The sequence below is a fragment of the Puma concolor genome, chromosome D4, assembly GCF_028749965.1.
Source record: "Puma concolor isolate L17-30 chromosome D4, mPumCon1.1.hap2, whole genome shotgun sequence".
Classification (NCBI taxonomy): Eukaryota; Metazoa; Chordata; class Mammalia; order Carnivora; family Felidae; genus Puma; species Puma concolor.
This window is the reverse complement of record NC_141679.1, coordinates 92,728,545-92,754,621: the sequence shown is the minus strand read 5'-3', so window position 1 is coordinate 92,754,621 and position 26,077 is coordinate 92,728,545. Positions and strand designations below refer to the sequence as shown.

General features: G+C 60.2%; 2 long non-coding RNA genes across 3 annotated transcripts; both read left to right on the top strand.

The window, feature by feature from the left end:
* The first annotated feature begins 11,087 nt into the window (after window positions 1–11,087).
* Window positions 11,088–18,030, top strand: LOC147575143 (uncharacterized). 2 transcript variants are annotated; one of them, XR_015243184.1, is made up of 3 exons: window positions 11,088–11,419; window positions 13,032–13,547; window positions 16,795–18,030. It is a non-coding gene; the product is annotated as an uncharacterized LOC147575143 (long non-coding RNA). The 2 variants fall into 2 exon arrangements; XR_015243183.1 differs by lacking the exon at window positions 11,088–11,419 and having other exon boundaries at window positions 12,876–13,547.
* A 1,054-nt stretch (window positions 18,031–19,084) lies between these two features.
* On the top strand, window positions 19,085–21,572 carry LOC147575142 (uncharacterized). Its single transcript, XR_015243187.1, has 2 exons — window positions 19,085–20,046; window positions 20,310–21,572. It is a non-coding gene; the product is annotated as an uncharacterized LOC147575142 (long non-coding RNA).
* The last annotated feature ends 4,505 nt before the right edge of the window (window positions 21,573–26,077 follow it).

Genomic DNA, 26,077 nt, shown 5'->3' with positions numbered 1-26,077 from the left:
CAGACCCCGGGCGTCGCGGCCGGTTTCAAGCCCGGACGGTGACATGTGCTGCCTCGGTCCTCTGTCACGATTCTAGACTCCTCCCTCCTAAGCCAGACCCTCTGCTGGTCTGGGAGGCTCCCCTGTGGGCTGAGCCAGCCCCCCATCCCCGACGGTCCTGAGCCCCTGCTCAGGCTGTGGCTGTTGGTTGGTGGGCTTACTGAGAACTGGGCAGAGAGACACCAACAGACGCCTCCAGCGGATAATCCAGGGACCAGAAGTGCCCCCTGCTAGAATGTTGCGGCAGCCCTGCTGTCTCCTGATGCTCCGGGCCGACTACCCCTGCCAGGGTGGCCTCAGGACCAAAAGTAGCCTCAAGCCGCCGGCTGACAGGCGCGCGTTCACGTTTAATGGGGTTCTCACGGTGTCCCCTGGGGGAAGTGTCCCCTTCTGGGAGGCAGGACCTCTGGACCACAGAGCCCGGAGTCGTGGGATGGAGAATACAAGTTTCCCGAGTGGGCCACCCGGCGTGATGGTGAGCGGGACCGCTCCTACAGGATTCTGACCCCCACCCCCCGTCCCGAGCAGAGCATCCGACGCCCGAGAGAATGGCGCCACATGGTCCCTGGTGGCATCTCCAAGCCAGCGTGCTGGCACCACCTTCACAAGGCTGATCAGTGCAGCGGCTACAGCACGTGACACGATTACGGATGCCCACCGCCACCCCTCCTCTGCTGTCATGTTTGTTCTCCCGTTTCTAGTCTCGCACAGTGGCAGGCCAGGCTATGGATCCGAGGTTTGCTTTCTTTTCGGAGGCACGCACTGACTGCCATAAATCCTGCCCCGAGCGCCCCACTCATTGCCCCCCTCGTCCTGGGTCTTCATCCTCCTCAAACCTTCTAGTGTCCCTTGTGTCCCTTGTGTTTTGACCCACTGGTTCCATCGCAGCGTGGTGTTAGGTTCCCGTATTTGAATTTCCAAATTCCCTCTAAATTAGAATGAATTTCCAATTTCATTAGCTTGTGGTCAGAGAACATATTTTGTATGATTTCAGTGTTTTAAAAAAAAATTTTAATGTTTATTTATTTTTGAGAGGGAGAGACAGCAAGAGTGAGGGAGGGCGGAGAGAGGGAGACACAGAATCTGAAGTAGGTTCCAGGCTCTGAGCTGTCAGCACAGAGCCCTGCACAGGCCTCGAACCCACGAATCGCAAGATCATGAACTGAGCCGAAGTCGGACGCTTAACCAACTGAGGCACCCAGGCACCCCCGATTTCAATCTTTTTAAATGTGCTGAGACTTGTTTTATGCTGTAACATATGGTCTATGCCAGAGAATATTCCACAAGTACCACAGAAGAATGTGTGTTCTGCTGCTGCTGGATGGAATGTTCTATAGATATCTGTTCCATCTCATTGGTAGTTTTGCTTGAAGTTTTAGGTTTCCTTACTCATTTTCTGTCTGTCATATCCATTACTGAAATGGGACATTAAAGTCACCAACCATTAGAGTTGAATTATCTAGATCTTCTTTCAAGTCTGTGATTTTTTTTTTTTTTTTTTGCTTCATGTATTTTCAGGCTCTATTGTTAGTTGCATATGTGTTTATAATTGTTAGATCTTCTTTTTTTTTTTTTTTTAATTTATTTTTGGGACAGAGAGAGACAGAGCATGAATGGGGGAGGGGCAGAGAGAGAGGGAGACACAGAATCGGAAACAGGCTCCAGGCTCCGAGCCATCAGCCCAGAGCCTGACGCGGGGCTCGAACTCACGGACCGCGAGATCGTGACCCGGCTGAAGTCGGACGCTCAACCGACTGCGCCACCCAGGCGCCCCTATAATTGTTAGATCTTCTTGATGGATTGGCCCTTTTAGCATTATAATCTCCTTCTTGGTCTCTAATAACACTATTTCTACTAAAGTCTATTTTGTCTGATGTTAGTAGAGCCACGCCAGCTCTCTTCTGAGTACAATTTGCATGCAATAACATTTTCCATTCTTTTACTTTCAACCTAGTGTGTCTTTGGTTCTAAAGTAAGTCTACTATAGGGGCGCTGTACTGGCTGACCCAGTCGGTAGAGTGTGTGACTCTTGATCTCAGAATTGTGAGTTTAAGCCCCATATCGGGTGTGGAGATTACTTAAAAATAAAATCTTAAATAAAATAAGATAAACTGAGTCTATTGTAAACAGCATATCACCGGGTCAAGTTGTTTTATCTAACCTGCTAATTTCTGGCTTTTAATTAAAGAGTTTAATCTATTTACACTTACTATATTTATAAGAAAGAACTTTCCAGCATTTTGCTATTTATTTTGTGTAGATCTTTTTTCCTCTTCTGTCCCTCCATTACTGCCTACTTTTGTATGAAATAGGTATTTTCTAGTGCACCATTTTAATACCATTGTAATTTCCTTTACCATATTTTTTTTTTAGTTATTTTCTTGCAGTTGCAATTGGAACTAACATCTTAATTCATAACAATGTAGTTCAGATTAATATCAATTTAGTTCATTTTTAAAAAAATTTTTTTAATGTTTATTTATTTTTGAGAGAGAGAGAGAGAGAGAGACGGAGTGCAAGTGGAGACACAGAATCGGAAGCAGGCTCAAGGCTGTGAGCCATCAGCACAGAGCCCAAGTCGGGGCTCAAACTAACAAGCTCTGAGATCACAACCTGAGCCAAAGTCCAAGGCTCCACTCACTGAGCCAGCCGGGCACTCCTGACATGGACTTTTTTTTTTTTTTAATGTTTATTTATTTTTGAGAGAGAGAGAGAGAGAGAGAGACAGAGTACAAGTGGGGGAGGGGCAGAGTAGAGAGGGAGACACGGAATCCGAAGCAGGCTCCAGGCTCCGAGCTGTCAGCGCAGAGCCCGACGCGGGGCTTGAACTCACAAACTGCAAGATCATGGCCCGAGCCAGAGTTGGACACTTGGCAGACTTGAGTCACCTAGGCACCCCAGTACCAATTTAGTTTCAATGGTATATAAAAACTCTGCCCCTGGGGGCGCCTGGTGGCTCAGTCGGTTGAGTGTCCGAATTCAGCTCAGGTCATGATCTCACCGTCTGTGAGTTCGAGCCCTGCGTCGGGCTCTGTGCTGACAGCTCAGAGCCTGGAGCCTGCTTTGGATTCTGTGTCTCCCTCTCTCTCTGCCCCTTCCCCACTTACGCTCTGCTCTGTCTCTCAAAATATGAATAAACGTTAAAAAAACTTTAAATAAAATAAAAAAACAAAATAAAATAGAACTTTGCCCCTGTGTATCTCCACCTCCTACCGTTACGCAATTATTGTCATCCAACCTACATCTCGATACATTGTGTGCCCATCAACCTAGGTTTATAATGGCTACTTGATGCAGTTTTTTTTTAATTATTGAAGCGTAATTAACACTGTTAATTGTATTGAAGTATAATTAGCACTGCTGTATTAGTTTCAGGTGTGCATACATCGATGCAATGATTCTATACATTACACAGGGCTCGTTGACGTAGTGTAGCCACTGTCCGTCCCCGTGCAAGGCCATTACAATATCACTGACTATATTCCCTGTGCTGTGCCTTCCGTCTCCTTGACTTATTTATTTTTAGAATTGGTAGTTTGGATCTCCTAATCCCCTTTATTTATTTATATGCAGTTGTCTTTTAAATCAGATATTTTTGTAAAGGGAGTTACAAACTAAAAGCGCATCATCTGTTAAGGATATTGAAGATTGCCTGTGCACTCAGGTCACTGCTCTCTCGCTCAATGCTTTCGAGATCGTCACTTTGTCTTCGCCATTTGACGGTTTGATTGTGATGTTTCTAGGTGTGAATCTCTGAGTCCTTTGAGCCTCCTCGATGTGACATTAATATTTCTCATCAAATTTGGGACGTTTGGGGCCGCTATTTCCTCAGATCGGCCTTCTTTCCTTTCCTTTCGCTCCTCTCCTTCTGGAACTCCCACTATGTGTATTTTGATACGTCTGCTGCTATCCCACAGACTTCTGAGGCTCTGTTCATTTCTCTTCATTTCTTTTTCTGTCTATTTCTGAGACTGGATCTTTTTTTTTTTTTTTTTTTTGCATTTATTTATTATTGAGAGACAGAGCGTGAACAGGGGAGGGACAGAGAGAGATAGAGACACAGAATCCAAAGCAGGCTCCCGGCTCCAAGCTGTCAGCACAGAGCCCGACGTGGGGCTCGAACTCACAAACCGCGAGATCGTGACCCAAGCCGAAGCTGGACGCTCAACTGACTAAGCCACCCAGGCGCCCCAAGACTGGATCATCTTAACTGACTGACCTTCAAGTTTGCTGACTCCACTTCCTCAAATCTGCTGTTGAACTGCTCTAGCGAGTTTCTTTTTTTTTTTTTTTTCGTGTCAGTTACTGTGCTTTTCAATTCCAAAATTTCTATTTCTTTGTTATACTTTCTGTCTCTCTCTTGATATCCTCAGTTGGATGAAACCTTTAGTTCTTTTGACAAAGTATCCTTAGCTCACTGAACATATTTAAAATTGTTGGTTTACAGCCTTTTCTAGAAGGTCCAATGTCTGGACTTCTTTGGGGACAGTTTCTACTGGTTTCTCTTTCTCTTGGACAGAGCCCACGCTTTCTTGTTTCTTTGCGTGCCTTGCAACTTTTTGTTGGAAACTGGACATTTTGAATATGATAGTGTGGCGATCCTGAAGACCAGAGTCTCCCTCCTCCCCGGGATCTGTTTTTGCTGTAACTCTCGGCTTCTTTGTTGTTGTCGTTGTCGTTGTTTTTAGCGATTTCTCTGAACTAAATCTGTAAAGGGTATTCCGTGTCATGTATGTCCCCAAAGCCTCTGTTTTGTTAGCTTATGGTCCGCTCCTGATTGGACGGAGACTGCCTTAAAGGCTTAGTGCCGAAAAGAAATCTTCCAGTCTTTGCCAAGAGGCTCTGTGTACATTTGCAGCAAACCTTCAACTCAGTTGGCGGTTTCCAGCTCTGCCTTAGTCTTCATTTCCTGCTTCTTCTAAGCCTCAAGGTCAGCGGAAGGTGAGAGCTGAGGGCCCTCTCAGCCTTCCCTGAGCGTGCGTTCTTGAATGTGCACTCGACCTAGGAGTAACTCAGAGCTTTCCAAAGCCCTTCAGGACCCCTCGGTCCCCAGCCTTTCCTCCCAAACTCGATCAGTCCGTGGCTGGCCACAACTCTTGACCAGCAGCACTGGCAGCAGCCAGCAGAGGGTTTTAACAAGTGCCCCGGGCGTGCGTCTTTAACAGGAGGCCAGCTCTGAGTCGGGCGAGACGGAAACGAACCTTTCAGGCTGGTCTTCCAGAGACCACAAGACAAGTCAGAACAATGAATCAGGATGCCTTGTGAGCGAGGTCGTTCTGCCTTCTCTGGCACTGCAGGCAGGCTGTTATTGCCGCAGCTACTGCTGAGCTAAAGAGCGGCGATGGGACTGGGGTGGGTTAAAATGCCACAGAGCCCGCCGTCCTTACTGGGAACCCGCCACGTTTCTTGAGCGAGCCCTCCCCGGGTTGCAGGGAGCCTCCGGTTGATTTCCAGAGTGTGGCGGGGCGCAGCGGGGGGAGGACATACTAACAGCTTCCTCCATTTTTCTCTCTGTTGTATAGAGGGGCGGAGTTTTCGGTCCACCATCTTTGCTGACGTCTCCCCACGCTTAATCTTTTTTTTTTTTTTTTTAACGTTTATTTATTTTTGAGACAGAGAGAGACAGAGCATCAACAGGGGAGGGGCAGAGAGAGAGGGAGACACAGAATCGGAAACAGGCTCCAGGCTCCGAGCTGTCGGCACAGAGCCCGACGCGGGGCTCGAACTCACGGACCGCGAGATCATGACCTGAGCCGAAGTCGGACGCTCAACCGACTGAGCCACCCAGGCGCCCCTCCCCACGCTTAAATTGCCGAATAGCCGTGCTCAGGCTTTGGCTGTGTTTTCCCCGTCCACCGATGACGCCCGAGGCCACGCGTCGTCTTGACGATGGCCGCCTCTCCCCCAAACAGCAAACGCCTGAGAGATCGCCTTCCCTTCTGCCAGTGCGCCGTCCCGGTCCAGCACTGGATACGGTGCTAACGGTCACACCGCCGTCACCTACCGGGTGCGGTCACCGCCTCACGCACGGCCCAAACCCCACTTTAGAACTTGCTTCCTGGAGCCACGTCCAACTTCCCTCCGTCAGAGCCTCCGGGAACCAGACTCTGAAGTGGAGATCCGCATGCAGGTGGCTTCCTGGCGGGCAGCACCCATCGCGGGGGAGGGGTACAGGGCCGGCCAGCGCGAAGCCCGCGGCAGCAAAGGCCGCGGCCGATCTCGTGCGAGGCTCTGAGGCCGCGATGGCCCCTCGCCGTTAAGGGGGCTGAGACTCTGTGCCCCACACCCGCCGGTCTGGGTTGCAGGCTGCGCTTGCATGAGGCGGCCGCCCTCCACCCAGGCGATGCCTGGAAAAGAACTCAGCTGCGAGCTGTCGGCAGGTGGCTCGCCCAGCAGCTGGGAGAACGGATACCTCCGTCCCGGAGCGGGGATTTGGGCTGCGCGTCTCAGCGGCCACCTCTGTGGTTCAGCCCCTGCCAGGGGCCCCTTCTTCCACGGGGGACCATGGAGCACCCTTGGCCCCCCGAGTGCTCGTCTCCAGGCGCCTCCCATCGGGCCTTTCCAGCGCCTTTCGGACAGGTCTCCACACTAAATTCTCTCTGTTGATCCTCCTGACGTGGGCTCTGGTGTCCTTCGTGGCCCCTGGCTGATAACTAGGTGACTGCTAAGGTGACCTATACTCTCCCCTGGGGTTGCCCAGTGAGTGGGTGGCAGGGCGGAGAGGAAAAGCCAGACCAACCGGCTCCCAGCCTGGGTGCTCTCTCACGGTCCTGGCGGGACCCACATCTGCTCGGCCCCTAAGCAGGGTCACCACCCCTGACCTGCATGGACCACTGGGACATCCAACGGCCGGGGAGGTGCAAAACCTAAAAGCACTCGAGACGAGGGGCCACCTGGACGGCTCCGTCGGTTAAGCGTCCGACTTCAGCTCAGGTCGTGATCTCGTGTTCGTGGGCTCGAGCCCCGCGTCGGGCTCCGTGCCAACGGCCCGGGGCCCGGAGCCTGCTTGGGATGCTGTGTCTCCCTCGCTCTCTGCCCCTCCCCCGCTTGCACTCTGTGTGTGCGGATCGAGAAGAGCTGATCCCACAGGCAAATGTTGTTCTCTCCCTCTGAGATGGGAACCCGGCCCTCCCGCCCTCCTGCCCCAGAGAGGCTGCACAGGCAGCCAAGTATAAAGATGCCCGGCTTGGGTTCCACACTTGCGCCAAGAACAGAAATTCGGGGGCCGGGCTTCTGAAACCCACCTCCTACAGGGGGAGATGGAAAGCGGGCACGTCCGAGAGCGAGGGGGGCCCCGGGGTCTTTCTCCGTCCTTTCCCCAACCCAACTAGCTTTGCTGATGATAAATGCAACACGTGCTCGCTGCGGAAACGTAAATAATACATCGGAGCCAGACGAGATGTGTGAGTGACAGCGTGTCACCGCCCCACCGGCCCCCAGCCCTGGAGAGGGTCCGGGGGACACTGGCACGTGGCCACCAGGGTTTCCAGGGCGTCTGCAAAGATGCCGTTTCGGCAGCCGTCCGTCCCCACCGGCAGGGACGGGGAGAGCTGGCAGAGGGCCGGGCTTTCCAGTGAGGAGACCCGGCCCGGACTCCCGGCCCTGTCACCCTGTCGCCGGCGCACCTCGGGCCTCTCACAGCCGCGGGACGGAGACGGCAGCACTCGCCTCCTAGGGCAGCAAAATCCGATGTGAGCGCGCAGGTAGGACGCTAAGCAGCGAACCAGGCACTGGCCAGCGTCCCCATGACGTTCGAGCTCAAGTCCCTCTGCCTCTGCTTCCCGAGCTCTGCCTTTTGTTTCCAAGGGGCTGGGGGCGCACCGGCCAGCCTCGCCCAGGGGAGGGCAGGGGCGAAGCGGGGGTCCGGCTGCCGAGTCAGGAAAGAGGGGTGTCCGTCAGGATCTGCCCCCTGCTTCCACCCTTCGGTGGCTCCCCATCGCCCCAGGCAGGACAGGCCCAGATTCCTCACGGCCTGCGGTGATGAGGCCTCCCCGCCTTCCCCTGCTGTGCCTTCTGTGGGGACACCCCAAGGTACCAGCAGCTGCCTCGGGGAACCCCAAACCTCCACCACGTGAACGATTCTCACTGCGGTCTTTTTAAGCTTTTATTTAGTCTTGAGAGAGAGCGCGAGCGTGAGCGGGGAAGGCGCAGAGAGACAGAAGAGAGAGGATCCCAAGCAGGCTCCGCCCCGTCAGCAGCTGTCGGCATCGAGCCCAACGCGGGGCTTGAACACACGAACCGTGAGATCGCGAGCCGAACCAAAACCAAGAGTCAGCGTTCCGCCAACCAAGCCCCCCAGGCACCCCGCTCGCCGCCGTGCCCACCAAAGGGCTGGGCTTCCAGAATGGGACACAGCCACGAGGGCTCAGCCCAGCTTTGGGGCCACGCCACTGCGGGTGCGTTAAATGGCTACGCCTCGTCCGGATGAGGAAACTGAGGCCCGGTGCGCGGGCCCAGCAAGGGCACACAGCCCAGAGTGGCCAGGCGGGCTCCACGGAGGCCCCGAAGCCACCGGCCCGGGCTCCAGGCTCCCACCCTGCACTGTGCGCCCCCTCCCTGCCCCCGCCCTCCGTCTTCTGAACCCAGAGGGGAGCTTTAAGAGAGATGGCCGGGGGCCCGTCCTCTGGCTTGTCGTCTGGCAGAATTCTCAGCTTCCTGTTTGCCAGACGAAAGACACGAGGCCAGGCCGTCAGACTGGGGGCAAAGTCCTTCTGAGGAGCTTTGGGTGAATAAATTAGAAACCGGGTGGAGGAGCCCCTACCGTCCTGACACCCTGGCATGAAAATGCAGGGAAACGTGTTAAGGACAAAACTCCAGGGCCCACAAAGTTCCCAGGCCCCAGCGAGTTCTGGGGACCCAGCAGCATGTGGGGCGGAGGCAGGACGGGGCGCAGCCAGCCTGGCCCGTGGTGCCCATTGGATGAGTCGCCCTCAGAGACAACCCCAGCAGGCCGCAGGCCAGAGCCACTCTCTGAGTCCGCCCGGGCCTCGGTTTACCTACCTGTCAGATGGGCGTGCGAGCACTTCCTGGACCAGCCCCAGCGGGGCCGCACAGAGGCCAGCCATCCGGAGTGGGCACGTCCTCCTCGAGGAAGGCCAGGGTCGCCAGTCGTCCCCAGGGGGCTGGTTACCCATCGTCTCCAGCCCCCAGCAACTCACCACAAACCCGTTTGTCGGGGACTTGGAAACCAAGCAATTTGTACCTGCCTCTGTGGGCACCGCAAAGAGCAGACACCCCTCAAAACTTCCGGGCGCTCCGTCCCCACACCTGCACCCGCACCGACCCGGCAGGTCAAGTGCAAGGCCAGCCAGAAAACACGTCACCTCCCTGGGCCTGGCCTGGAGTGGCCGCCCTGTTTTCAGGCTGGGGTCGCTGGTCCGTGGGCTGCAGGCAGGCAGGGGGAGGACGGGGGCTCCAGGGCACCGGCCAGGATCAGACCCAGGGTCCGCAGCCGCCATCCCTCAGGTCGCCGGGCACAGGCCCCATGGCTCCCCAGTCCCCAGCGAGGGCGGTGGGGCCGTGAGAGGAGAGGCCTCAGCGCGGGCACCCCGGCTCTGCTGGGGCACCCAGTGCATACGGAGCACCCGCTGGAGACCCTGTCGGGTACAGAGCACCTGCTGGGGCATCCCGCCAGGTGCAGCCACGGGAACACGAACAGGAATAACAGCCATCCACACGGGTCCGGGGAAGCCTGAGGTGCACGGTGAGCGATTCCCAGACCCCGGGAAGGAGCCCACCCTCCCAGCACAAGCGTGACCATCGCTGAGGGCCCTGAAACCCACGGAGAGGGGCCTCTCTCCGTGGCTGGGAGTTAGTAACCTCGGGTCTCAGAGCCAGGTGGGAAGGAAGACCTGTGGCTTCCGTGGGTCATCCTGCGGCCCAGGGCCTCACCGTGATCCCTAGCCAGTGTCGGCTCGGGCACAGGGAAAGTTTCCCAGGTCGCAGGGCAAGCCGGTGGCCCCTGGGGACGGGGTCAGGGTGGCATTAGCTGCGTCCGCTCGGTCACTGAGTGCTTCGCCTCCTCAGCCTAGGCTCCCCACCCCGCCTCACACCCTGGGGAGCGGAGGCCCAGGAGGTGAACAGCACACACACATCACGGGGGTTCTCCAGCTTGTGTTGAGCCCAAAGCCCCCCGTGACCTCTGGCCTGAGGCCCCCTGGCCAGAGCCTCTGCCCTCTGCTGGGGCCTGGACACGCTGGGGGAAGGTCAAGGTCCCCTGTGACCACGGCAAGCAGAGTAAGGTAGGAAGAGACTGGAGGGAGCCCAAGAAGCGAGAGCCCCAGAAGGAATACAGGCTGCACCTTCTCCAGCCCACCTGCCCCTCCAGGCGCGGATGAAGGATCCTCCAAATGATGTCATAAAAGGCTTCTCTCTTGAACACAAAGAGCCTCTCTTTGGTCCTATTCCCCTTTTTGCCATGTCCGCCAGGAAGCTCACCGCGGCACTCAGGACGACCACGTGGTCCCCGTGCTTGCTTTGCCACCCAACCATGCCCCCTGGAGTTGGCTTTGCTTTTCATCTGTCTGTCTTCTTTGAAACGCGTGTGTCCCTGGCAAGCCTCCTCAGACCTCAGAGGAGAGAGGTGACTCTGTCTTCTTTTGCCTAAAGTCATGTGCCAACAAGGCTGATGTCCAAAGGGGCCTCGAGCTCAGGAAGCAGTGAGGCCCGGGTACAGGTCCCGGAGCGAGAAGGGGTGAAGGGGAAGGTTCCGTGGGGGGGGGGGGTCACTCAGGAGCCCTGCTGGACGTCCAAGGGCAGTCGCTGTGGGGGCTGGAACCTAGTAGGGCTGGAGGGAGGCACCGGGCAGGGAAGGGGGTCCGGGAAGAGGCCATCTGGGAAGGCCAAGACTGAGGTCATGCTCCAAATCAGCAACGGCTGGGGGATTGGGGGGGGGGGTGCTGGGGAACTGGTCCCTAGGGGGCCCACCCACCCTACAGACCCGGACCCTCCCACGCCTCCCCTGCACGGTGGGCCCTGTGCTCGCCCCGGGACAGTGCGGCTGCCTAGACTGCGTCCAGCCCCACGTGTCCTGCTCTGGGGCGCACCCAGCTGTCCCTTTAAGGAGCTGGGGGCTGCCGCTGGCACAGCGCACGGCCGGCCAGAGCAGAGACGGGCACGTTCCTGATCCTTCTGGAAGGCTGGCTTGCAGAGGAGACAAAATGTTCTTGCTCAGCTCAGTAAACAAGCCTGAAGTGCTTTGAAAGCCTCTGCCGATACAAAGGACTGAAAAACACACAAGCCTGGCAAAAGGAGGCCCAGCTGCGGGAGGAGTGCGTGTGGGAGGGCATCCGGGCTGCCCCCGGCCCCAGCTCCCTCTGGGTCACCTCAGAGGCCACCACGGGTGTGCCCGGGCTCCCAACCGCGGCCTGAGCGTGCAGAGGTGGGTTCTGTATGTGAGCCGGCAGGTGGGAGCCCGGGGCGGGCGCCCGGGGCGTGGGGGTGCCGTGTCTGTGCGTGTCGCTTGCCACGCGTGTGGGTACGCACGGCTCCCGGATCATCCCGGCACTTCCTGGGAACCCAGCAGAAGGAGACCCGGGTTAGCACCGCCCTTGGACGGGAGCAGGGAGCCCCGCTCCCCGGGGAGCTAATTAAGGGCCCGTGGAACGAGGCGACCCCGCGTCTGGAGGCAGGGCGTCTGCAGGGGCTGGCGGCCAAGGCGAGCGGGGCGGGCAGGCGAGCCTGGGGCCCATCCAGGAGCGCTGGGCGCAGTAATCGTGCGGAGGGCACAGGAGCCCCTGCGGGGCCGCCCCAGGCGCGGGGAGAGGCGGGCCCTTGCGTGGTCCGGACGCCAAAGCCTGGCCTTCCCGGCAAAGGCCGGGCTCTCGAGCCAGCTCAGCCGCTCCCGGCTCTGTCGACCTGAGGCAAGGGGTCACTTGCCTTGTCTGTAAAATGGGCAGAGCCCCACCTGCCTGCCAGGGCAGATGTGAAGTCCGCCTGACAGACCGCGCTGACGGCCGCCGCCGCCCACCTCTGCATCGTAGGCGGGGAGGCGTGCGGCCACGTCCGGGCCCTGCTCGGTGACTGGGTCAGGGCCCTCGGCCTCGCCCGGCGGAGGGGCCAGAGTCACCTCCCCCTGTAATCTGCCCCCCCACACCGCTAGACCTGGCCGTGTGCCCGACTCAGGGCCGGGTGCTGGAGGGACAGCACCGTACTCAGGCCGGCTCACCCTGCTGGAGGGACACGCACAGACCGGGGCCTGGCCGGGCGAGAGGTGCCACGCTGTGCGAGAGACACACGTGTGGCCTCGGGCCATCAGCCTGGCCTGGGGGGTGGGGGGAAGATAATGCATGAGGCCTGCAGGCAGGGGCAGCAGGAGAACTGGGCAGAATAGTGACAGGCACATAGTAGGTGCTCAGTTAATGCCTGATGAGTAAGTGAAATGAACCCTGTGAAGCAGGAGAACACTGAAACCCAGGGGAACGTCCTTCTAAGGTCACAGGTGCCCCCTATTTGCCTGGCCCCAGAGCTGCGCCCCTCCCCGCCCGAGAGGCCAGGCCGGCACCCCCAGGCCTGCCCACAGAGCGAGGATGGGGCACACACACAGCTTGCACCTCTCCATGCGTCGAGGCCCCGGGGCTCATGCCCGGGAGCCCGCTCTGTCCTCTGTTTTTCTGGCGAGCCAAGCGGGGCAGGAACGGCCAATTCCCTGAATTCCTGCCCAAACCCGGGGGGCGGCTCCGGGCGGGCAGAGGAGCTCCCTGCGAGCCTGGCTGCTTCACGAGGCTTCCCCGCCAGGAGGCCCATTTAGGAAACGGGTGGCAGGGAGGGGCTGCGGGGGCGTGAGGGGTGACGGCTGCCAGCCAATGCCGGGGCCGCCAGCCGGTCCACCCCTCGGGCTCCCAGCGGCTGGGGGCGGGGGGAGGGTGGCACTCCCCGGCCGGGCTGAGCCTCTGGGTACCTGTGGGCCAAAACCACTCAGAAACCACAGGCCAAATGAGTCCACTTTCTAAAGTGCCCAGGGAGTGAGGGAGACACCGTGGTTTCTGTTCCAGCATCCCGGCCTGGTGAGGCGCGAGGCAGCGACACCACGGGAGGGACGGGGAACGTGCCCCGAGCTGCCCCCCCGGGTCTTCGGGCTTGCGCTGACCGTGGGCCGCGGGACATGTGTTCGGGACACCCTCCGGTGTCTGACAGGTCTGCTGATGCCCGACGTGTCCTCCCCCAGCCCCAGGAAAGCGACAAAGGCACCAAGCATGTCCCAGCAGGGAGGAAAGAGGCCAGGAGGGGCGACAGGGCCCAGCCGCCAAGACTGACGCACAGGGGACCGACCTCTTGGCCGCGGCAGTGTTCCTGCCACAGTCTGGGTGCCCCCTCCCGGGGGTCAGGCTGGGTGTCCCCTCCCTGGGCCCCAGTGTCCACATAGCACCTGCTGGCCCCGCCCTGGAGGCGGCAGACCCCGGGCTGGGTCCCCCCTGCACCGCCTCCCCTCCCCGTCATCTGGGAACCGGGCCCCCGGACCGCCCTGGGGGAGACGACGCCGGCCCACCCAGCACGCCCGGGGGCACACGGTAGGTAGAGCGACAGACCTTGGACCCAGGACCTGCTCCTGTTCCTAAGGGCTAAATGGCTGGGTCTCCAACCCCTGGCTGCCAAACCCCACCTTGGGGAGGGGAGAAGGGAGGGAGGGAGGAACAGGGGCCCCCCAGCTCCGAGGGGCAGGGAGGGGGCAGGTGGGTGAGGCCAGAGAGCAAGTGAGCGTGCCACAGGAGAACACAGCGTGCCACCCTGTCGGGGGGAGGGGGCTGGGCAGGAGGACAGAGCCGCCCCTCCCTGCCTGCGTGCGGGAGGAAGCCAGGGTGGGAAAATTCAGCGGAGGGTGCAGGGGGAGGAGGCAGGGGGTGGAACGATGGGGACTAGGAAGATTTGGGGTGGGGGAGGGGGCAGGCCACAGCGGCCACCGGCCGGGTGACCCTGAGCCCCTCGGCCCCTCCACGGCCCCCTTCCCCATCATGAAAGGAGGAGAGGTTGCTGGAACAGGTCCCTTCTCGTCGGGGTCAGGGCAGCAGGGCGGGCACCCCGGCTCATCAGTCCCTCAGCGGACGGGGAAGCAGCCCCAGGCCCCGTGCGGGGCTCCGAGCTCCGTGCGACACCAGTCCCGCCTCAGAAGGAAGGACACGGGCCACGGGGAGGACTTCCTCCGGTGCCCGGTGTCCTCTAGGGTGCTCCCGTGGGTGGGGCCGCCCTCCCCGGCCGGCGGAGCCCTGAGGGGTCCCCTTAAGCCTGCACGCCTTGATGTCCCCAACACGGCCCTTGCCTTGTGGGGAGCAGAGCCGGCCGTGGCTGGACCCGTGCGGGCAGGTGGGGGCTCCCGGGCCTGTGGAAACGAACAGGCGCGTGTGGATCCCTGAGGAAATTCTCCGAGCAAGGCCCCAGGGAGCTGCCGTGCAGAGAGAGAGAAGCGGTCCAAGCAGGAAGAGGAGACGAGAGAGGCACAGGATGGCCCTCTGGGGACCCAGGGGCATCTCAAAGATGCAGAGGGGGCGCCCAGCCCTCCAAGGAAAGCGGAGACAAAGCTGAGAGTCTTCTGGAAAGCAGGAACAGGCTTCCCCACCCCCGGGACTTCAGGGAGCGCCTAGAGGAGGGGGCCGTGGTCTGGAGCAAGAGGGGTGCTGGGTGGCAGGCAGGTCTGGTTAGAGGCTCCACCTCCCGCCTAGAGATGCCCTTTGACCTGCACCCAGGCTCCCGGGACCTCGGTACCCCAGTGCCCTTTCCCCAGGGACACTGCCAACATGTCATGTCACAGAGCTGGTGTTCCAGGAGCAGCTTCCAGGAGCCCCGGAGCGGCCTCCCCCCTCCCCCACGCCTCTACCAAGCCCTGAGGTTCATCATCAGGGAGACAGGGGCCTTGAGGTCTAGGGGGAGCCCCATGCGACAGGGCCACCAACTCAGGCTGCCACGTCGGCCGAAGGCTGGTGAGCTCTCCAACAGGCCGTGAGGGTCCCGGGTCCCCCCATCCTCAGCCTCCTCTGCCAGGTGTTTCTCAATGGGGTTTAGTGGATATTTAAGAGCTCGGAGCCCCCCCCCCCATCTCTGCCACCAGCCGTCCACCACGCGCTCACTGTCAGCATCAGCGTCCCAAAAACGTGGGTGCCAGCCCATCACACGCTTGCTAAACAGCCCTCCTCGGCTGCCCAGCCCCCCACAGGGAAAGCTGTCGCCATGCACGGGCTCCATCACCCTGTGCCAGCCTCCCTTCCCCCGTGCAGTCCCCCAGCCTGAGGCCATACCTCCTCCCCCCCGGGGCCCTCTTCCCAGGAACCCTCAGGATGTGCAGCTTCCCCAGAGGCACCTCCCAGCCTGCCCCGCTCCCCTCACCACAAATGGCCTGCACCCCGTCCCCTCCCTCCCGGCTCTGCGTGCAGGCTGGCTGAAGAGCTAACTCAGACTAGAGTAGAAATGGCTGCAAAGTGGGCTGTCGAGTGACTTTGCCCTGGAGATGCATCACTATTGACAAAGAAGTCAGCCTTTAGCCAAAGGTGGGGGGGTTCCAGAGCAGAGAAAGACCCTGGGCTCCAAGGTGGGGTGCTGCCTAATTCACAGTCTGCTTTGCAGTTCTGACGGCTCCCCTCCCTTCTCAAGGCCCACGGTGGGAGAGTGACTTGACCAGCCTCTCCCCCAGCCAGTGGCAGGGCCGGGTCAGGATCCCAGGGGTCTGGCCTGCACCAGACCCAGCCGAGAGCAGGAGGCGGAGAGCCCTCTGACCCCCAGAAGGGTCCCCCGGTCATGAGACTCCAGGAATCGGAGAAAGGGTCCCACGGGAGCGGCCTGGTGGGGGGTGGATCCATGGCCCCAGTCGCCAGGCAGGCGGGGAGGCCACAGGCCTCCAAATTCCAGGCTAATTGGCATCTGGCAGAGCACGTTCCTCCACAGCAGGCCTGACGTTCGCATCCTGTCCCACACTCTGACACGAGCCCCGGAACACCCCCCCCCCAACCCCCCCGACATCGAAACTGACACGGCCCTGTCCCGCCTGGGCCGCCCCAGGAAGCCTCTGACCCGAGCCCTCTCTGAGCCCAGAGGCACCAGGGCGGCCGGGGCCACAGGCCTGGAAGGAATGCGTCCCTGACCCGCGGGCCGGAGCGTTGCCGACACAGGCCCCAGAGGCTCAGGAGATCAGAGCCGGCCGCGTAAACAGTGATAGGGAGCCAGGGAACCGCGTCTGCTCTGATCCAGACCCCGGGATGAGGAAACCAAGCTCCGGGCAGAGCACGGCCCCACAGGAATTGCCCAACGGGCCTGTTGCAACGGGTTTGGATTCCGGGGTCAGCCCTCCCAGCCTCCCTGCCTCCCGGCTGCCCTGAGCGCCTGAGGTTTGGGGACACGGCTGCCGGGCAGGGAGGATGGGTGTCCCTGGGCCCCCACACCCCGTTGTCCATGGACCGGACGTGACGGGGCAGAAATGGGGCCTCGGGGGCAACAGCGGCTCAGGGCCGACCCTTCCCCTCCCGGAACAGTCCTGGCTGTCACCTGGGAAGCCGGGAAGGCAGCGAGGCCTGACAGACAGCCTGCCCACGGGCCCAGCCCCCGAGGGGCAACCCGACCTTCCCCGCAGCAGACAGCTCACCAGCAGGAGGGCACTTCGCCCTGCCCCTGGGCTCACGGGGGCCCACCTAGGCGGCCTGGCCTCACCCTTCCTGTCACACACGGGCTGCCAGGCCACCTTCAGCTGCCCCCCTGCTTTCTCCTCCCAGGAGAAGAGGCAAGGCTGACCGTCATTCACCGTCGTTCCCCAAATCTCTCCTTTTTTTCCCGCAGAATCTAATTTGTTTTCAGTGCAGCCCTTTCACGTGCAGGCGGCTGTGATGCCGTCTCCTCCCTGCACCCCACCATGAAGCGGGTGCCGTCACCGCATTCTGCGGGTGAGGACGCCGAGGCCAGAGGAGAAGGGATCGGCCAGGACCGCACCCGGAGCCGTGGGTTTTACTTCTTGTCCCTGGGCCAGCAGCGAACCAGGTACGGGGAGACAGGCCCTGGTGCGGCCCGAGGTCAGATAGACCCCCCCTGTGGCCTGTGCCTCCCCGGGCGTCTCTCCCCTTTCCAAGCCGGGGTCCTGGGAGGATTCGGGAGGACTGTCCACGGAGCAGCGGCTGCCTTCCCACGGTCTTCCGGGTCAGGGAGCGACCCCACGGGAGAGCACCTCCACCGGCTAGGGGACCCCTCTTCTGCATCCATCCCCCTGGTGAGATGCCCAGCACCCCGGGGCTCAGCCCCCCACCCCAGGGACACGCCTGGCCTGGCGTCCAGGGGTCAAGCACGTGGCTCACCAGTCAGGAGCCCGGACATCCTCTGAGAGCCTCAGGCTCGCCTCCCGAAAGGGAGGGGTGACTCACCCACCTGGAGAGCTAGCTCGGGGGACACACGTGTGACACGTGCTCGGCACACGGCAGGCCAGCACCGTCCTCCTTAGCAGGGTCCTCCCTCTCCCCCGCCTCCCGAGACAACCAGCCCCCCACACACACACCCCCACCCCCCGCTCCAGGCCGCCTGGTGTGGGGTCCTCGTCCCGCTCGGGAGGTCTCAGAGCCCCGTGTCCACACCAAGGCGCTGTCGTTGGGCTCCCGGTGGCCTTCTTGGCGGGCGCCTCCGTGCCACGTGCTGGGCTCTGGGCCCCACCTCCAGCGCAATCCGCCTGGCCGTCGTGCAACCCCAGGCAGGAAGCAGCACCTTCAGGAAGGTTCGAGTGACCCTCCTGGGCCGGGAGCCCTGCCGTCCAGCTGTGGCCACGCTCGGGGCGTGTCCAGGCCACCGGCCGGCAGGTCCACTGCAGGACCCATGTAATCTGCCCAAAGCAGCACGGCTAGTTAGAAGTTTTATTGATTGAACACGATCGAGTGGAAATAGTAAAAGTTCTCCCGATGTAACCCACTTTTTCTTAATGGGTAATCTCAGACACTCGAGTTTGTATGTTAAAGGAGCTTTAGGACAATTTAATAGCTCATAAAATTTTATAGTCCCAGTTGAAATCAGAGTGATAACTCTGGCCTGCACAGCTATAGTTTGCTAAATGTCTCTCGTCTTTTTTTCTTTCTTTCCCTTCCATTTATTGGAGAGTTAACATCTGCTCGGCTATGGGGCGGTGGGGGGAGACGGAAAGGAAAGGAAAATAATCATCTGTTTCTCCAGAAGAGAGGGAAGACATTCGGGCTCTCCCGGCAACATCTTAGTTTCCAAGCATGTGGTTTTCCTTGAAGTCAGAAAGAGGTTGGATAAGCCGCCTGGCCCACCGCTGCGAGGCATCGGGGCCCCTCCGGTGACCGCTGGTCCTGGTCTGCCCCGGGCCGCAGCCACGTCCTGGGGTCGGCCGCAACCGGGAGGGGCCCGTCGAGGGTCACAACCTGGCCACTTATAAAGTGCCCACTGTGCACACCGCCCGGAGGACCCACGGAGAAGGGCAACATGAGCTCACTGCCTGGCAGGTGCTCAAGCTCAGAGGCCGAGGCTGAGGTCCTCACCCGGGCAGACGGGCCAGAGGGGACCGCCCTTTGAAGGCTTCATGGAGGAGGCGGAGACGGGATGGGGAGCCCCGGGGGCGGGCAAGACGCAGGAGCCGCGTCCAGAATCCTGGCTCCACCCGCACGGCCCCCAAGAGAAGAAGCAGGAAAAGGCGTAAGCCACAGCACGGAGGGCCCCCGACGCGTCATGTCGCGTGAGCGAAGGCAGACAGGAAAGGTCGCGTGGTGTCGAGTCCCTTTGACACGAAGCGTCGGGAGTCGGCGAATCCACAGAGGCAAGAGGCAGGTCGGCGGTGGCTGGGGCTCGGGCTCGGGGCCGGGGCTCCTCCTGCGGTGGATGAAGAGGTTTCGGAACCGGGCAAAGAGGTGCTTAGCTGTGCCGCACCGTGACCGCGCTAAATGCCACTGGACTGTGCACTTTAAACTCGTTCCGTCCATCGCATGTGAATTCCATCTCAATAAAACAAAATTCCTTGAAGGGAGGAAATTCGTACTGACAACGGGACACATGCAACACTCACCGGGGACGGGCCCCGGACACCGTGCCTCCTTTACCTCTCCAGCCTGTGCAGGGATCTGACCCCTGAAACTCGGGGCAGGGCAACCGGTCAGCGGGGCGGGACGGGGCAGGGTGGAGGGCGCAGGCTGGCTGCTCCTCGAAGCGCGATGGCCTGGCTGTGTCCTGGGGGCCGTGGGAAGGGCTGCGTCCCATCGGAGCTCACTTACGGGAGGGCGGCTTTGCAAGAGCCTGGGGTCAGACCTGGGGGTCAGAGCACGTGCTCCGCTGGAGAACCCACAGGGGTCGGAGCAGAGCCCCCGCCCGCCCGGGACGCCCCAGGGAGCCTGCCTCTCTCCCCACCTCCCCGCCACACCCCTCGCCTGCCTTCTCTGGATCCCCCCAGATTTCCCGTTCCTAATTCCTGCCCGGGAGAGCCCTCCTCGGAGGCAGCCGGACCCTTGGCGTAAGGCTGGCTGCCCCGAGAGAGGGCCTGCCCCCCACAGCAGCCACGGAGAAGGCCCCGGCCACACGTGGCCACCTGTGAGGTGGGTCCTGGGCTCTCTCACTGAGCCACCACTGCCTGGACACCCTCCTGGCTTTTGCCCAGCGGGGAAAAGGATAGAATGAGGCCACAGGACCTTTGTCTCCTGCCACGTGGAAGCTCTCCCGCACGGTGAGTCCACACCGTCACACAGACCTCGGACGCCGAAGAACAAAGCGGGTGTCCAGCCGGGTTCGTTTCGGCGGGACGGGCCCCCACTGCCTGCTGGGATTCGGGGATGAGGGGAGGCTGGGCTCAGGCCCGAGGTCTGCCCTGGACAGGCTGGAGCAGCCACCCAGTACATGAAAAACCTCGCTGGACCAGCAAGAAACATACCTGGCAAGGAATCTGCAAAGCCTCACTTTCGTCAGGGCCCTCGGGGGCCTGGCAGCCCCGGGAACGCAGGCAGGCGTTAGGGAAAAGTGCACGGGACCGCCCTCCTTCTCACGAGACTCCCACGTGACCCAGGGACTGGCTTTTCAGAGCGCTTGGCTCTCCTCATTTTTTTTTAAATTGTTTTAATGTTTATTCGTTTTTTTTTATTTTTATTTTTTATTATTTTTTTTTAATTTTTTTTTTTTTAACGTTTATTTATTTTTGAGACAGGGAGAGACAGAGCATGAACGGGGGAGGGGCAGAGAGAGAGGGAGACACAGAATCGGAAGCAGGCTCCAGGCTCTGAGCCATCAGCCCAGAGCCTGACGCGGGGCTCGAACTCACGGACCGTGAGATCGTGACCTGAGCCGAAGTCGGACGCTCAACCGACTGAGCCACCCAGGCGCCCCTGTTTATTCGTTTTTGAAAGACAGAGGCAGAGCACGAGCAGGGGAGAGGCAGAGGGAGAGGGAGACACGGAATCCGAAGGAGGCTCCGGGCTCCGAGCTGTCAGCACAGAGCCCGACGCGGGGCTCGAACCCGTGAACCGTGAGAGCATGACCTGAGCGGAAGTCGGAAGCTTCACCGACTGAGCCCCCCAGGCGCCCCGACTTTTCTTGGGGTGGGCTCGGTGCTTTCTCTGACCAGCAGCCGTCATCCACCTGGGACACCTGCGCCCCTGAGGAGGGTCTGGTTGCGGCAAGTGGGCGGGCGGCCCGTCGCGGGAGCCTCGCACTGGCCCCGGCACCCAGATCCCATCTGCAGCTGAGGCAGAGGGCGAGATCCACATCACAAGCCTACGTGGAAACCTTGCAAACGGCTGAAACAGCACAGGACGCTGCACAACACTCCCGGGCCCCCCCTCCAGCCCCCCGGCCTTTGCCGCCCCATCTGTCCAGAGCAGGCACCTGTCCCTATGCGTCTGCCCCATCTGGGTGGCCTCCTCCAGGCCGTCCTGACCCCGCACACAGAAGGCCCGGCCCCGGCCACCCAAGCAGCCCCCTGTGGCCTTTCCTCGAAGCCCTTGGCCGCATTTAAGTCATGTGATCTGTGGTTTCATCCACCTGTCTTTTCTGCCGTGGCCTCCGTGGGGCCTGGCGTGGTCCCTGCAGGCTCGCCCGAGCACTGAGCCTCGGAGGCAGGTAAATATTTGCCAGATGATGCCTGAGTATTGAAACGGAGAACACTTTCCCGATCCGGACACCTGAGCTCGAATCCTAGCCCTGCTGCTGAATTGCATTGTGACCTTGGGCCGGTCACTCGGTCTTTCCCGTCCATAAAATGGAGACAGCGGCACAGAGACGGCGGGCCAGCCTCTCCCAGCACTCCGCCGGCCCGTGGATCTTAAGAACGAAAGGGTCTTTTCAAGAGGTCTCGCTCGCACCCCCACCGCCACAGAGAGCGGCTGCCGTCCGAGCTCCTTACAGGGCCCCTTTGCTCTCAGGAGAGACTCCGATGTGTTGGCAAAGTGCATTGTGGGAGCCAAAATAATCAGATTGCAGACGAAGGGAGAGAGGGAAGGGGAAGATAATTGAATATCAGAGAGGACGCTATTCTCAAGCCGTTTCATGGTTCCTTCCCGTATTTATGTTTTCGGGGAGGTCCCCCAAATGAAACAGCGCTATTATTTTATGACTCATAAAATATACGTTACGGTTACAACATATCATAGCCATAATCATAACCACACTTACTGAATACCTACTACGCGCCGTAAAACTCTCAAGGCGGGTCTGACCCTCTCACTTGGCAGCTGGGAAGACGGGGGGGCCACGGGGCCACGCTGGTCTCCGCCCAGAGTCGAAGGCAGCGCTCTCCCGGCCCCGCCACCCGTCCAGAGCCCTTTCCGGGCTCCCCGGCCCCCGGGCTCGACCGTCTTCCATCACGGGGTGGCGTCACACCCTTTTCATTTCCAAGTCTCGTTACTACAGATGCAGCATGAAAAATGAGCCAATAACCCAGTAAATCCGAGCCACTCGGCGCGAAATGTAATAACAGCTGTGAGGCAGTGCCAGCCAGACAGATTGAGCAGGCTGCGCCTCCGAGAAGCTGCCCTCTAGGGCTCCGGGGGACGACGTCGAGAGGGCACAGAAAGGTCTCAGCCCTCCAGACAGAGAGGGTCACGGCCCGGCGGGGGGCAGGTGCCCGGGACCCGCGCACACACGACCCGCGAGGGGCTCCGGGTGGCTGACTTTGCTCCTGTCCCTCAGCCTTCGGTTCTGCGAGATGGGGCGCCCGCCTGGGGTCCGCCCCGGGACGCGGAGAACACGCGCAGCTGGGGAGCCCCTGCGCAAGGTGAGGCCCCCCCGGCACGGGCTCACCCCGGGTCGCACAGCGGCATATGACCTGGCTCATCAGGAATCACTGCTTCCCGAAAGAACAAGGTGGTGAAGGCATTTCCAAAGGAAGACGAATATAGTACAAGCTGCTAGGCCTTACCACGCTGCCTGTCCCCGCCCCCTGCTCCCACCCCTGACCCGGGAAGGGTCGGGGGCAGCCTGATGACAGCAGGCACCAGAGCAACTTACCCCCCGAGACTCACAGGTCCACTGGCTCTCAATCCCGGCTGAGCCTCCTGAGGTGGGTTCTAAACATTTCACACCCAGGCCCAGGGACGATTTCACTGGCCTGGTGTGGCCAGCTGGCCAAGGACACTTGACCCCTGTGCCCTGCAGGGCACCCAGCAAGCGGGCTTCCCACCTCTGTGTGCCCCTGAAGGGGCCAGGAGACTGCAAAGCCCCCCCGAGCAGGCCAGCACAGCCGGTTCCACACCAGCACCGGAGTCACGCGGCCTTTCGGGTGAAGTGACACCGCCCCGATGGACCTCACAGATGCCCACGGGGGCCCAAGAGCCCCTGAGTGCCCCGGTAGCTCTCAGAGGAGCGTGGCACCCAAGGGGCCATCACCCTGGCCTCCCGCCTCCCGTGCCAAGGCCACGGGGCTCTGAGTCTGTCAGACAGGGACCCAACAAGGCAGCAAAGTTAGGCCCCACCTTGACGGGTACTCGGCGGTGTGGCCATGAAGGGTCTGGAATGCTCTGAACGTGACGGGGCCACGTGCCGTAGGGCCACTGCGAGCGGATGACACCCTCTGCCAAGGAGACAGCCCTGAGCAGCCTGCCTCGCTGAGGCGAAAGGGAAGGAGAGCAGTTCTGACCCTCTTTTATTTAATTAATTAATTAATTAATTTTATTTATTTAATTTATTTATTTTATTTTATTTATTGGGTGTTTGGGGTGTTTTGTTCACTGTGGGTATTTTAAATTAATTATAACTTCTAAGAATATTCCATTAAAGTGTGATTTCTCTTGATTGTGGGGCTCCCTGGAGCCCGGATCGAGTGCCTGGCTTTCCACACCCCAGCCCCAGCCTCGAGTCTCCTGTGCTCTGTCCTGCTGGTGTCGCCCTGCCCACTCTCTGTGCCTCTGGAAACTCTGCCGGTCACACGGGTGAGCCACCAGGCCCCCAGCAGGTGAAGGCGCCCTCTGTTCAGGCTCCTTGTTTCCCACAGACTACATCGTGATGGTTAAAAGTTCAGTGGCTTCAGGGGCGCCTGGGGGGCTCCGTCCGTTAAGCATCTGCCTTCGGCTCAGGTCATGATCTCAGGGTCCATGGGTTTGAGCCCTGCGTCGGGCTCTGTGCTGACAGCTGGAAGCCTGGAGCCTGCTTCGGATTCTGTGTCTCCCTCTGCCTCTGCCCCTCCCCTGATCATGCTCTGTCTCTCTGTGTCTCTCAATAATAAATAAACGTTAAAAAAAAGGAAAGGAAAGGAAAGGAAAGAAAAAAAAGAAAAAAAGAAAAGAAAAGAAGAAAAGAAAAGAAAAGAAAAGAAAAGAAAAGAAAAGAAAAGAAAAGAAAAGAAAAGAAAAGAAAACAGCTTGGTGGCCTTGGCTCCAACGGGGTGTTTTGGAGTCAGGAAGTGCTCCCGGGGTCCTCACGACGAGCACGATGTGGCTCCGTGAGCAGTAAGGGGACCCCTCGTCGTGTACACCCACACCAACAGCACTGCCTGAGTCTCACCCCAGCTCTGGATGTCCCACTGACGTCCTGGGACGTGAAAGGCTGTTTGTGATTTACCCAAACTGGAGGCTCACAATCTGCGAGAGTCTCGGGTGCGTGTTCAAGAACCGCTGGGCTTCCCAGGAAAGCACCTACCTGAGGGTAAGAGGCTTTGCTCCGTTGGGAACGTCACCGTTTGGGGAAGTCATGTCACAGACGCGGCAACGGCCGCCCACAGTCTCCCGGGCACCTCCAGCTGCGGCCGGACTGCGACTCCGTGCCCCGGGGCCAGGCTTCCTGCTGGAGATGGGGTGGGCGCTCACACATCGAAAGACACAGTACCTGAGTATCAGTGATTCCCCTTTAACCATGGTAATACACCCTTTATATTACACTCAGAACGTTATATTGACTTTTTTCGGGATCCTACGCGAAGTGAGTTTTATTTCCTGTGATTTTCATTTCAGGACAGTCAAGGGAGTGCGGAGGGGTCCATCCAGGGATCCAGGCTGCTCAGCAAGTCTCCTGGGAACGTTACAAAATGCAGGATGCTCCTACACCTGGTCTGGGGAGGGGTGAGGGCAGGAGCGAGGGCAGGGGTCAGAAGGGATGCTCTCCTGTGCAGCCACAGTTGGGACGCTCCGAGTGCCCTCCCAACCCGGGCAGGTGGCCCCGGGCTCTCCTGGCCTCTGCTTCTGCATCTGTAAAATGAGAACGTTCCAGAAGCACCCAGAGCCGGGCACACGGACACTGGAAAGCAGTTGCTGTCACTGTGATTCACGCCCTCCCGGCTGCACGGCAGTCTGTCTGTCTGGTGGCCTCGGCACCGCACAGCCCGGACCCTCCACACGGGGCTGGCACACAGTAGGTGCTCATCAAACGTGTGTCTCCACCAAAAGAGCCCCCCCTCCGGGGCCCACAAGGAGGTGAGAGACTCCCAATCCTCGAGGGGGGCCGGTGGGGGCTCCCCTGCCCTGTGGGGGGACATACGTAGCACGGTTACAGGGGGCCAAGAGCACGATGCGACACTGCACACACAGGCAACCGTGAGAGCAGCCACGTGCTATGGGGGCCAAGGCAAAGGTTCGTGACTCCTGCAGACGGAGGGAGGGAGGGAGACCCATCCACGGTCACTATTCCCATCGGCGCGCGATTCCCGCAGGGGGCTGTTGGTGGCCAGGGAGTGGGGGGCTCGGGGGGTGGGGCCCTGCATGTGGCTCTGGAGCTGGGGGGGGCAGGGAGGTGGATGCCGGCGGGAAATGGGGGACCGACCCCTCCCGGGAGCCTCCCTATAATCTCAGTTACTGCTATGGAAGGGCAAATGGGAAGCCCCCACCTTGGAAGGGGCCCCGATGCTTCATTAGCCCGTCAGCTTCCAGCCATCTGACTGGAATGGGAAAGCGGGCCCGGGAGCTGAGTAGCTGTGAGATGCCAGCTCCGACCTCCACCCCCGCCCCCCACACCGGCATCTTTTGGGGGTGGGTTTGCTTTTGGTGTTTGGGGAAAGTCCCCAACAGGCCAGGGAGGCCAGGAGGCTGGGCCGGGGGGGGGGGGGGGAGGGCGGGGCAGAGAGCCACCTGAGAGCCCAGAGAGGGACAGAGGGACAGGGTTTCCGAGCAGGGCGTCTGGCCCAGACCCGTCCCAGGCTGCCGACTGTGTCTGCAGCAAAGGAAAAGAATCCTTTTTGCTGTTTTATTATCGTATAATGGACACGCGGCAAAGCTCACCCTTCTCCGCGTTCGGTTCTGAGAGTCTTACACACGCACGTGGTCGCGTAACCGCTGTGCGTCCCGACACCCCCAACTCCCCTGTGCGTCCAGCTCACCCCCCGCCCCCCAGCCACCGGCAGCATCCGCTGCGCTTTGCGTGGCCGTGGTTCGGCCACGGCGGTGGAAGAGGCAGCGTGCGGTCTTTGGAGCCGGCACGTTGCCCGCGAGGCTCACCCACGGGGCCGCAGCCTTTGAATCGCCGTGCGCCACCCCTCACAGGCACGGGCCTGGGCCGTTTATCTGTTTCCCAGTCGAAGGACAGCTGGGCTGTTTCCGGTTTTCGATTAGCCAAGTTCCAGAAAATAGTTTCTCAGCCCAGAACAGGCTTCCCAGCCACCAGCTCTGGAACTGAGCCCCTTCCACACGGGCGGCTATGTGCGGACATCTGGGCAATCATGACAATT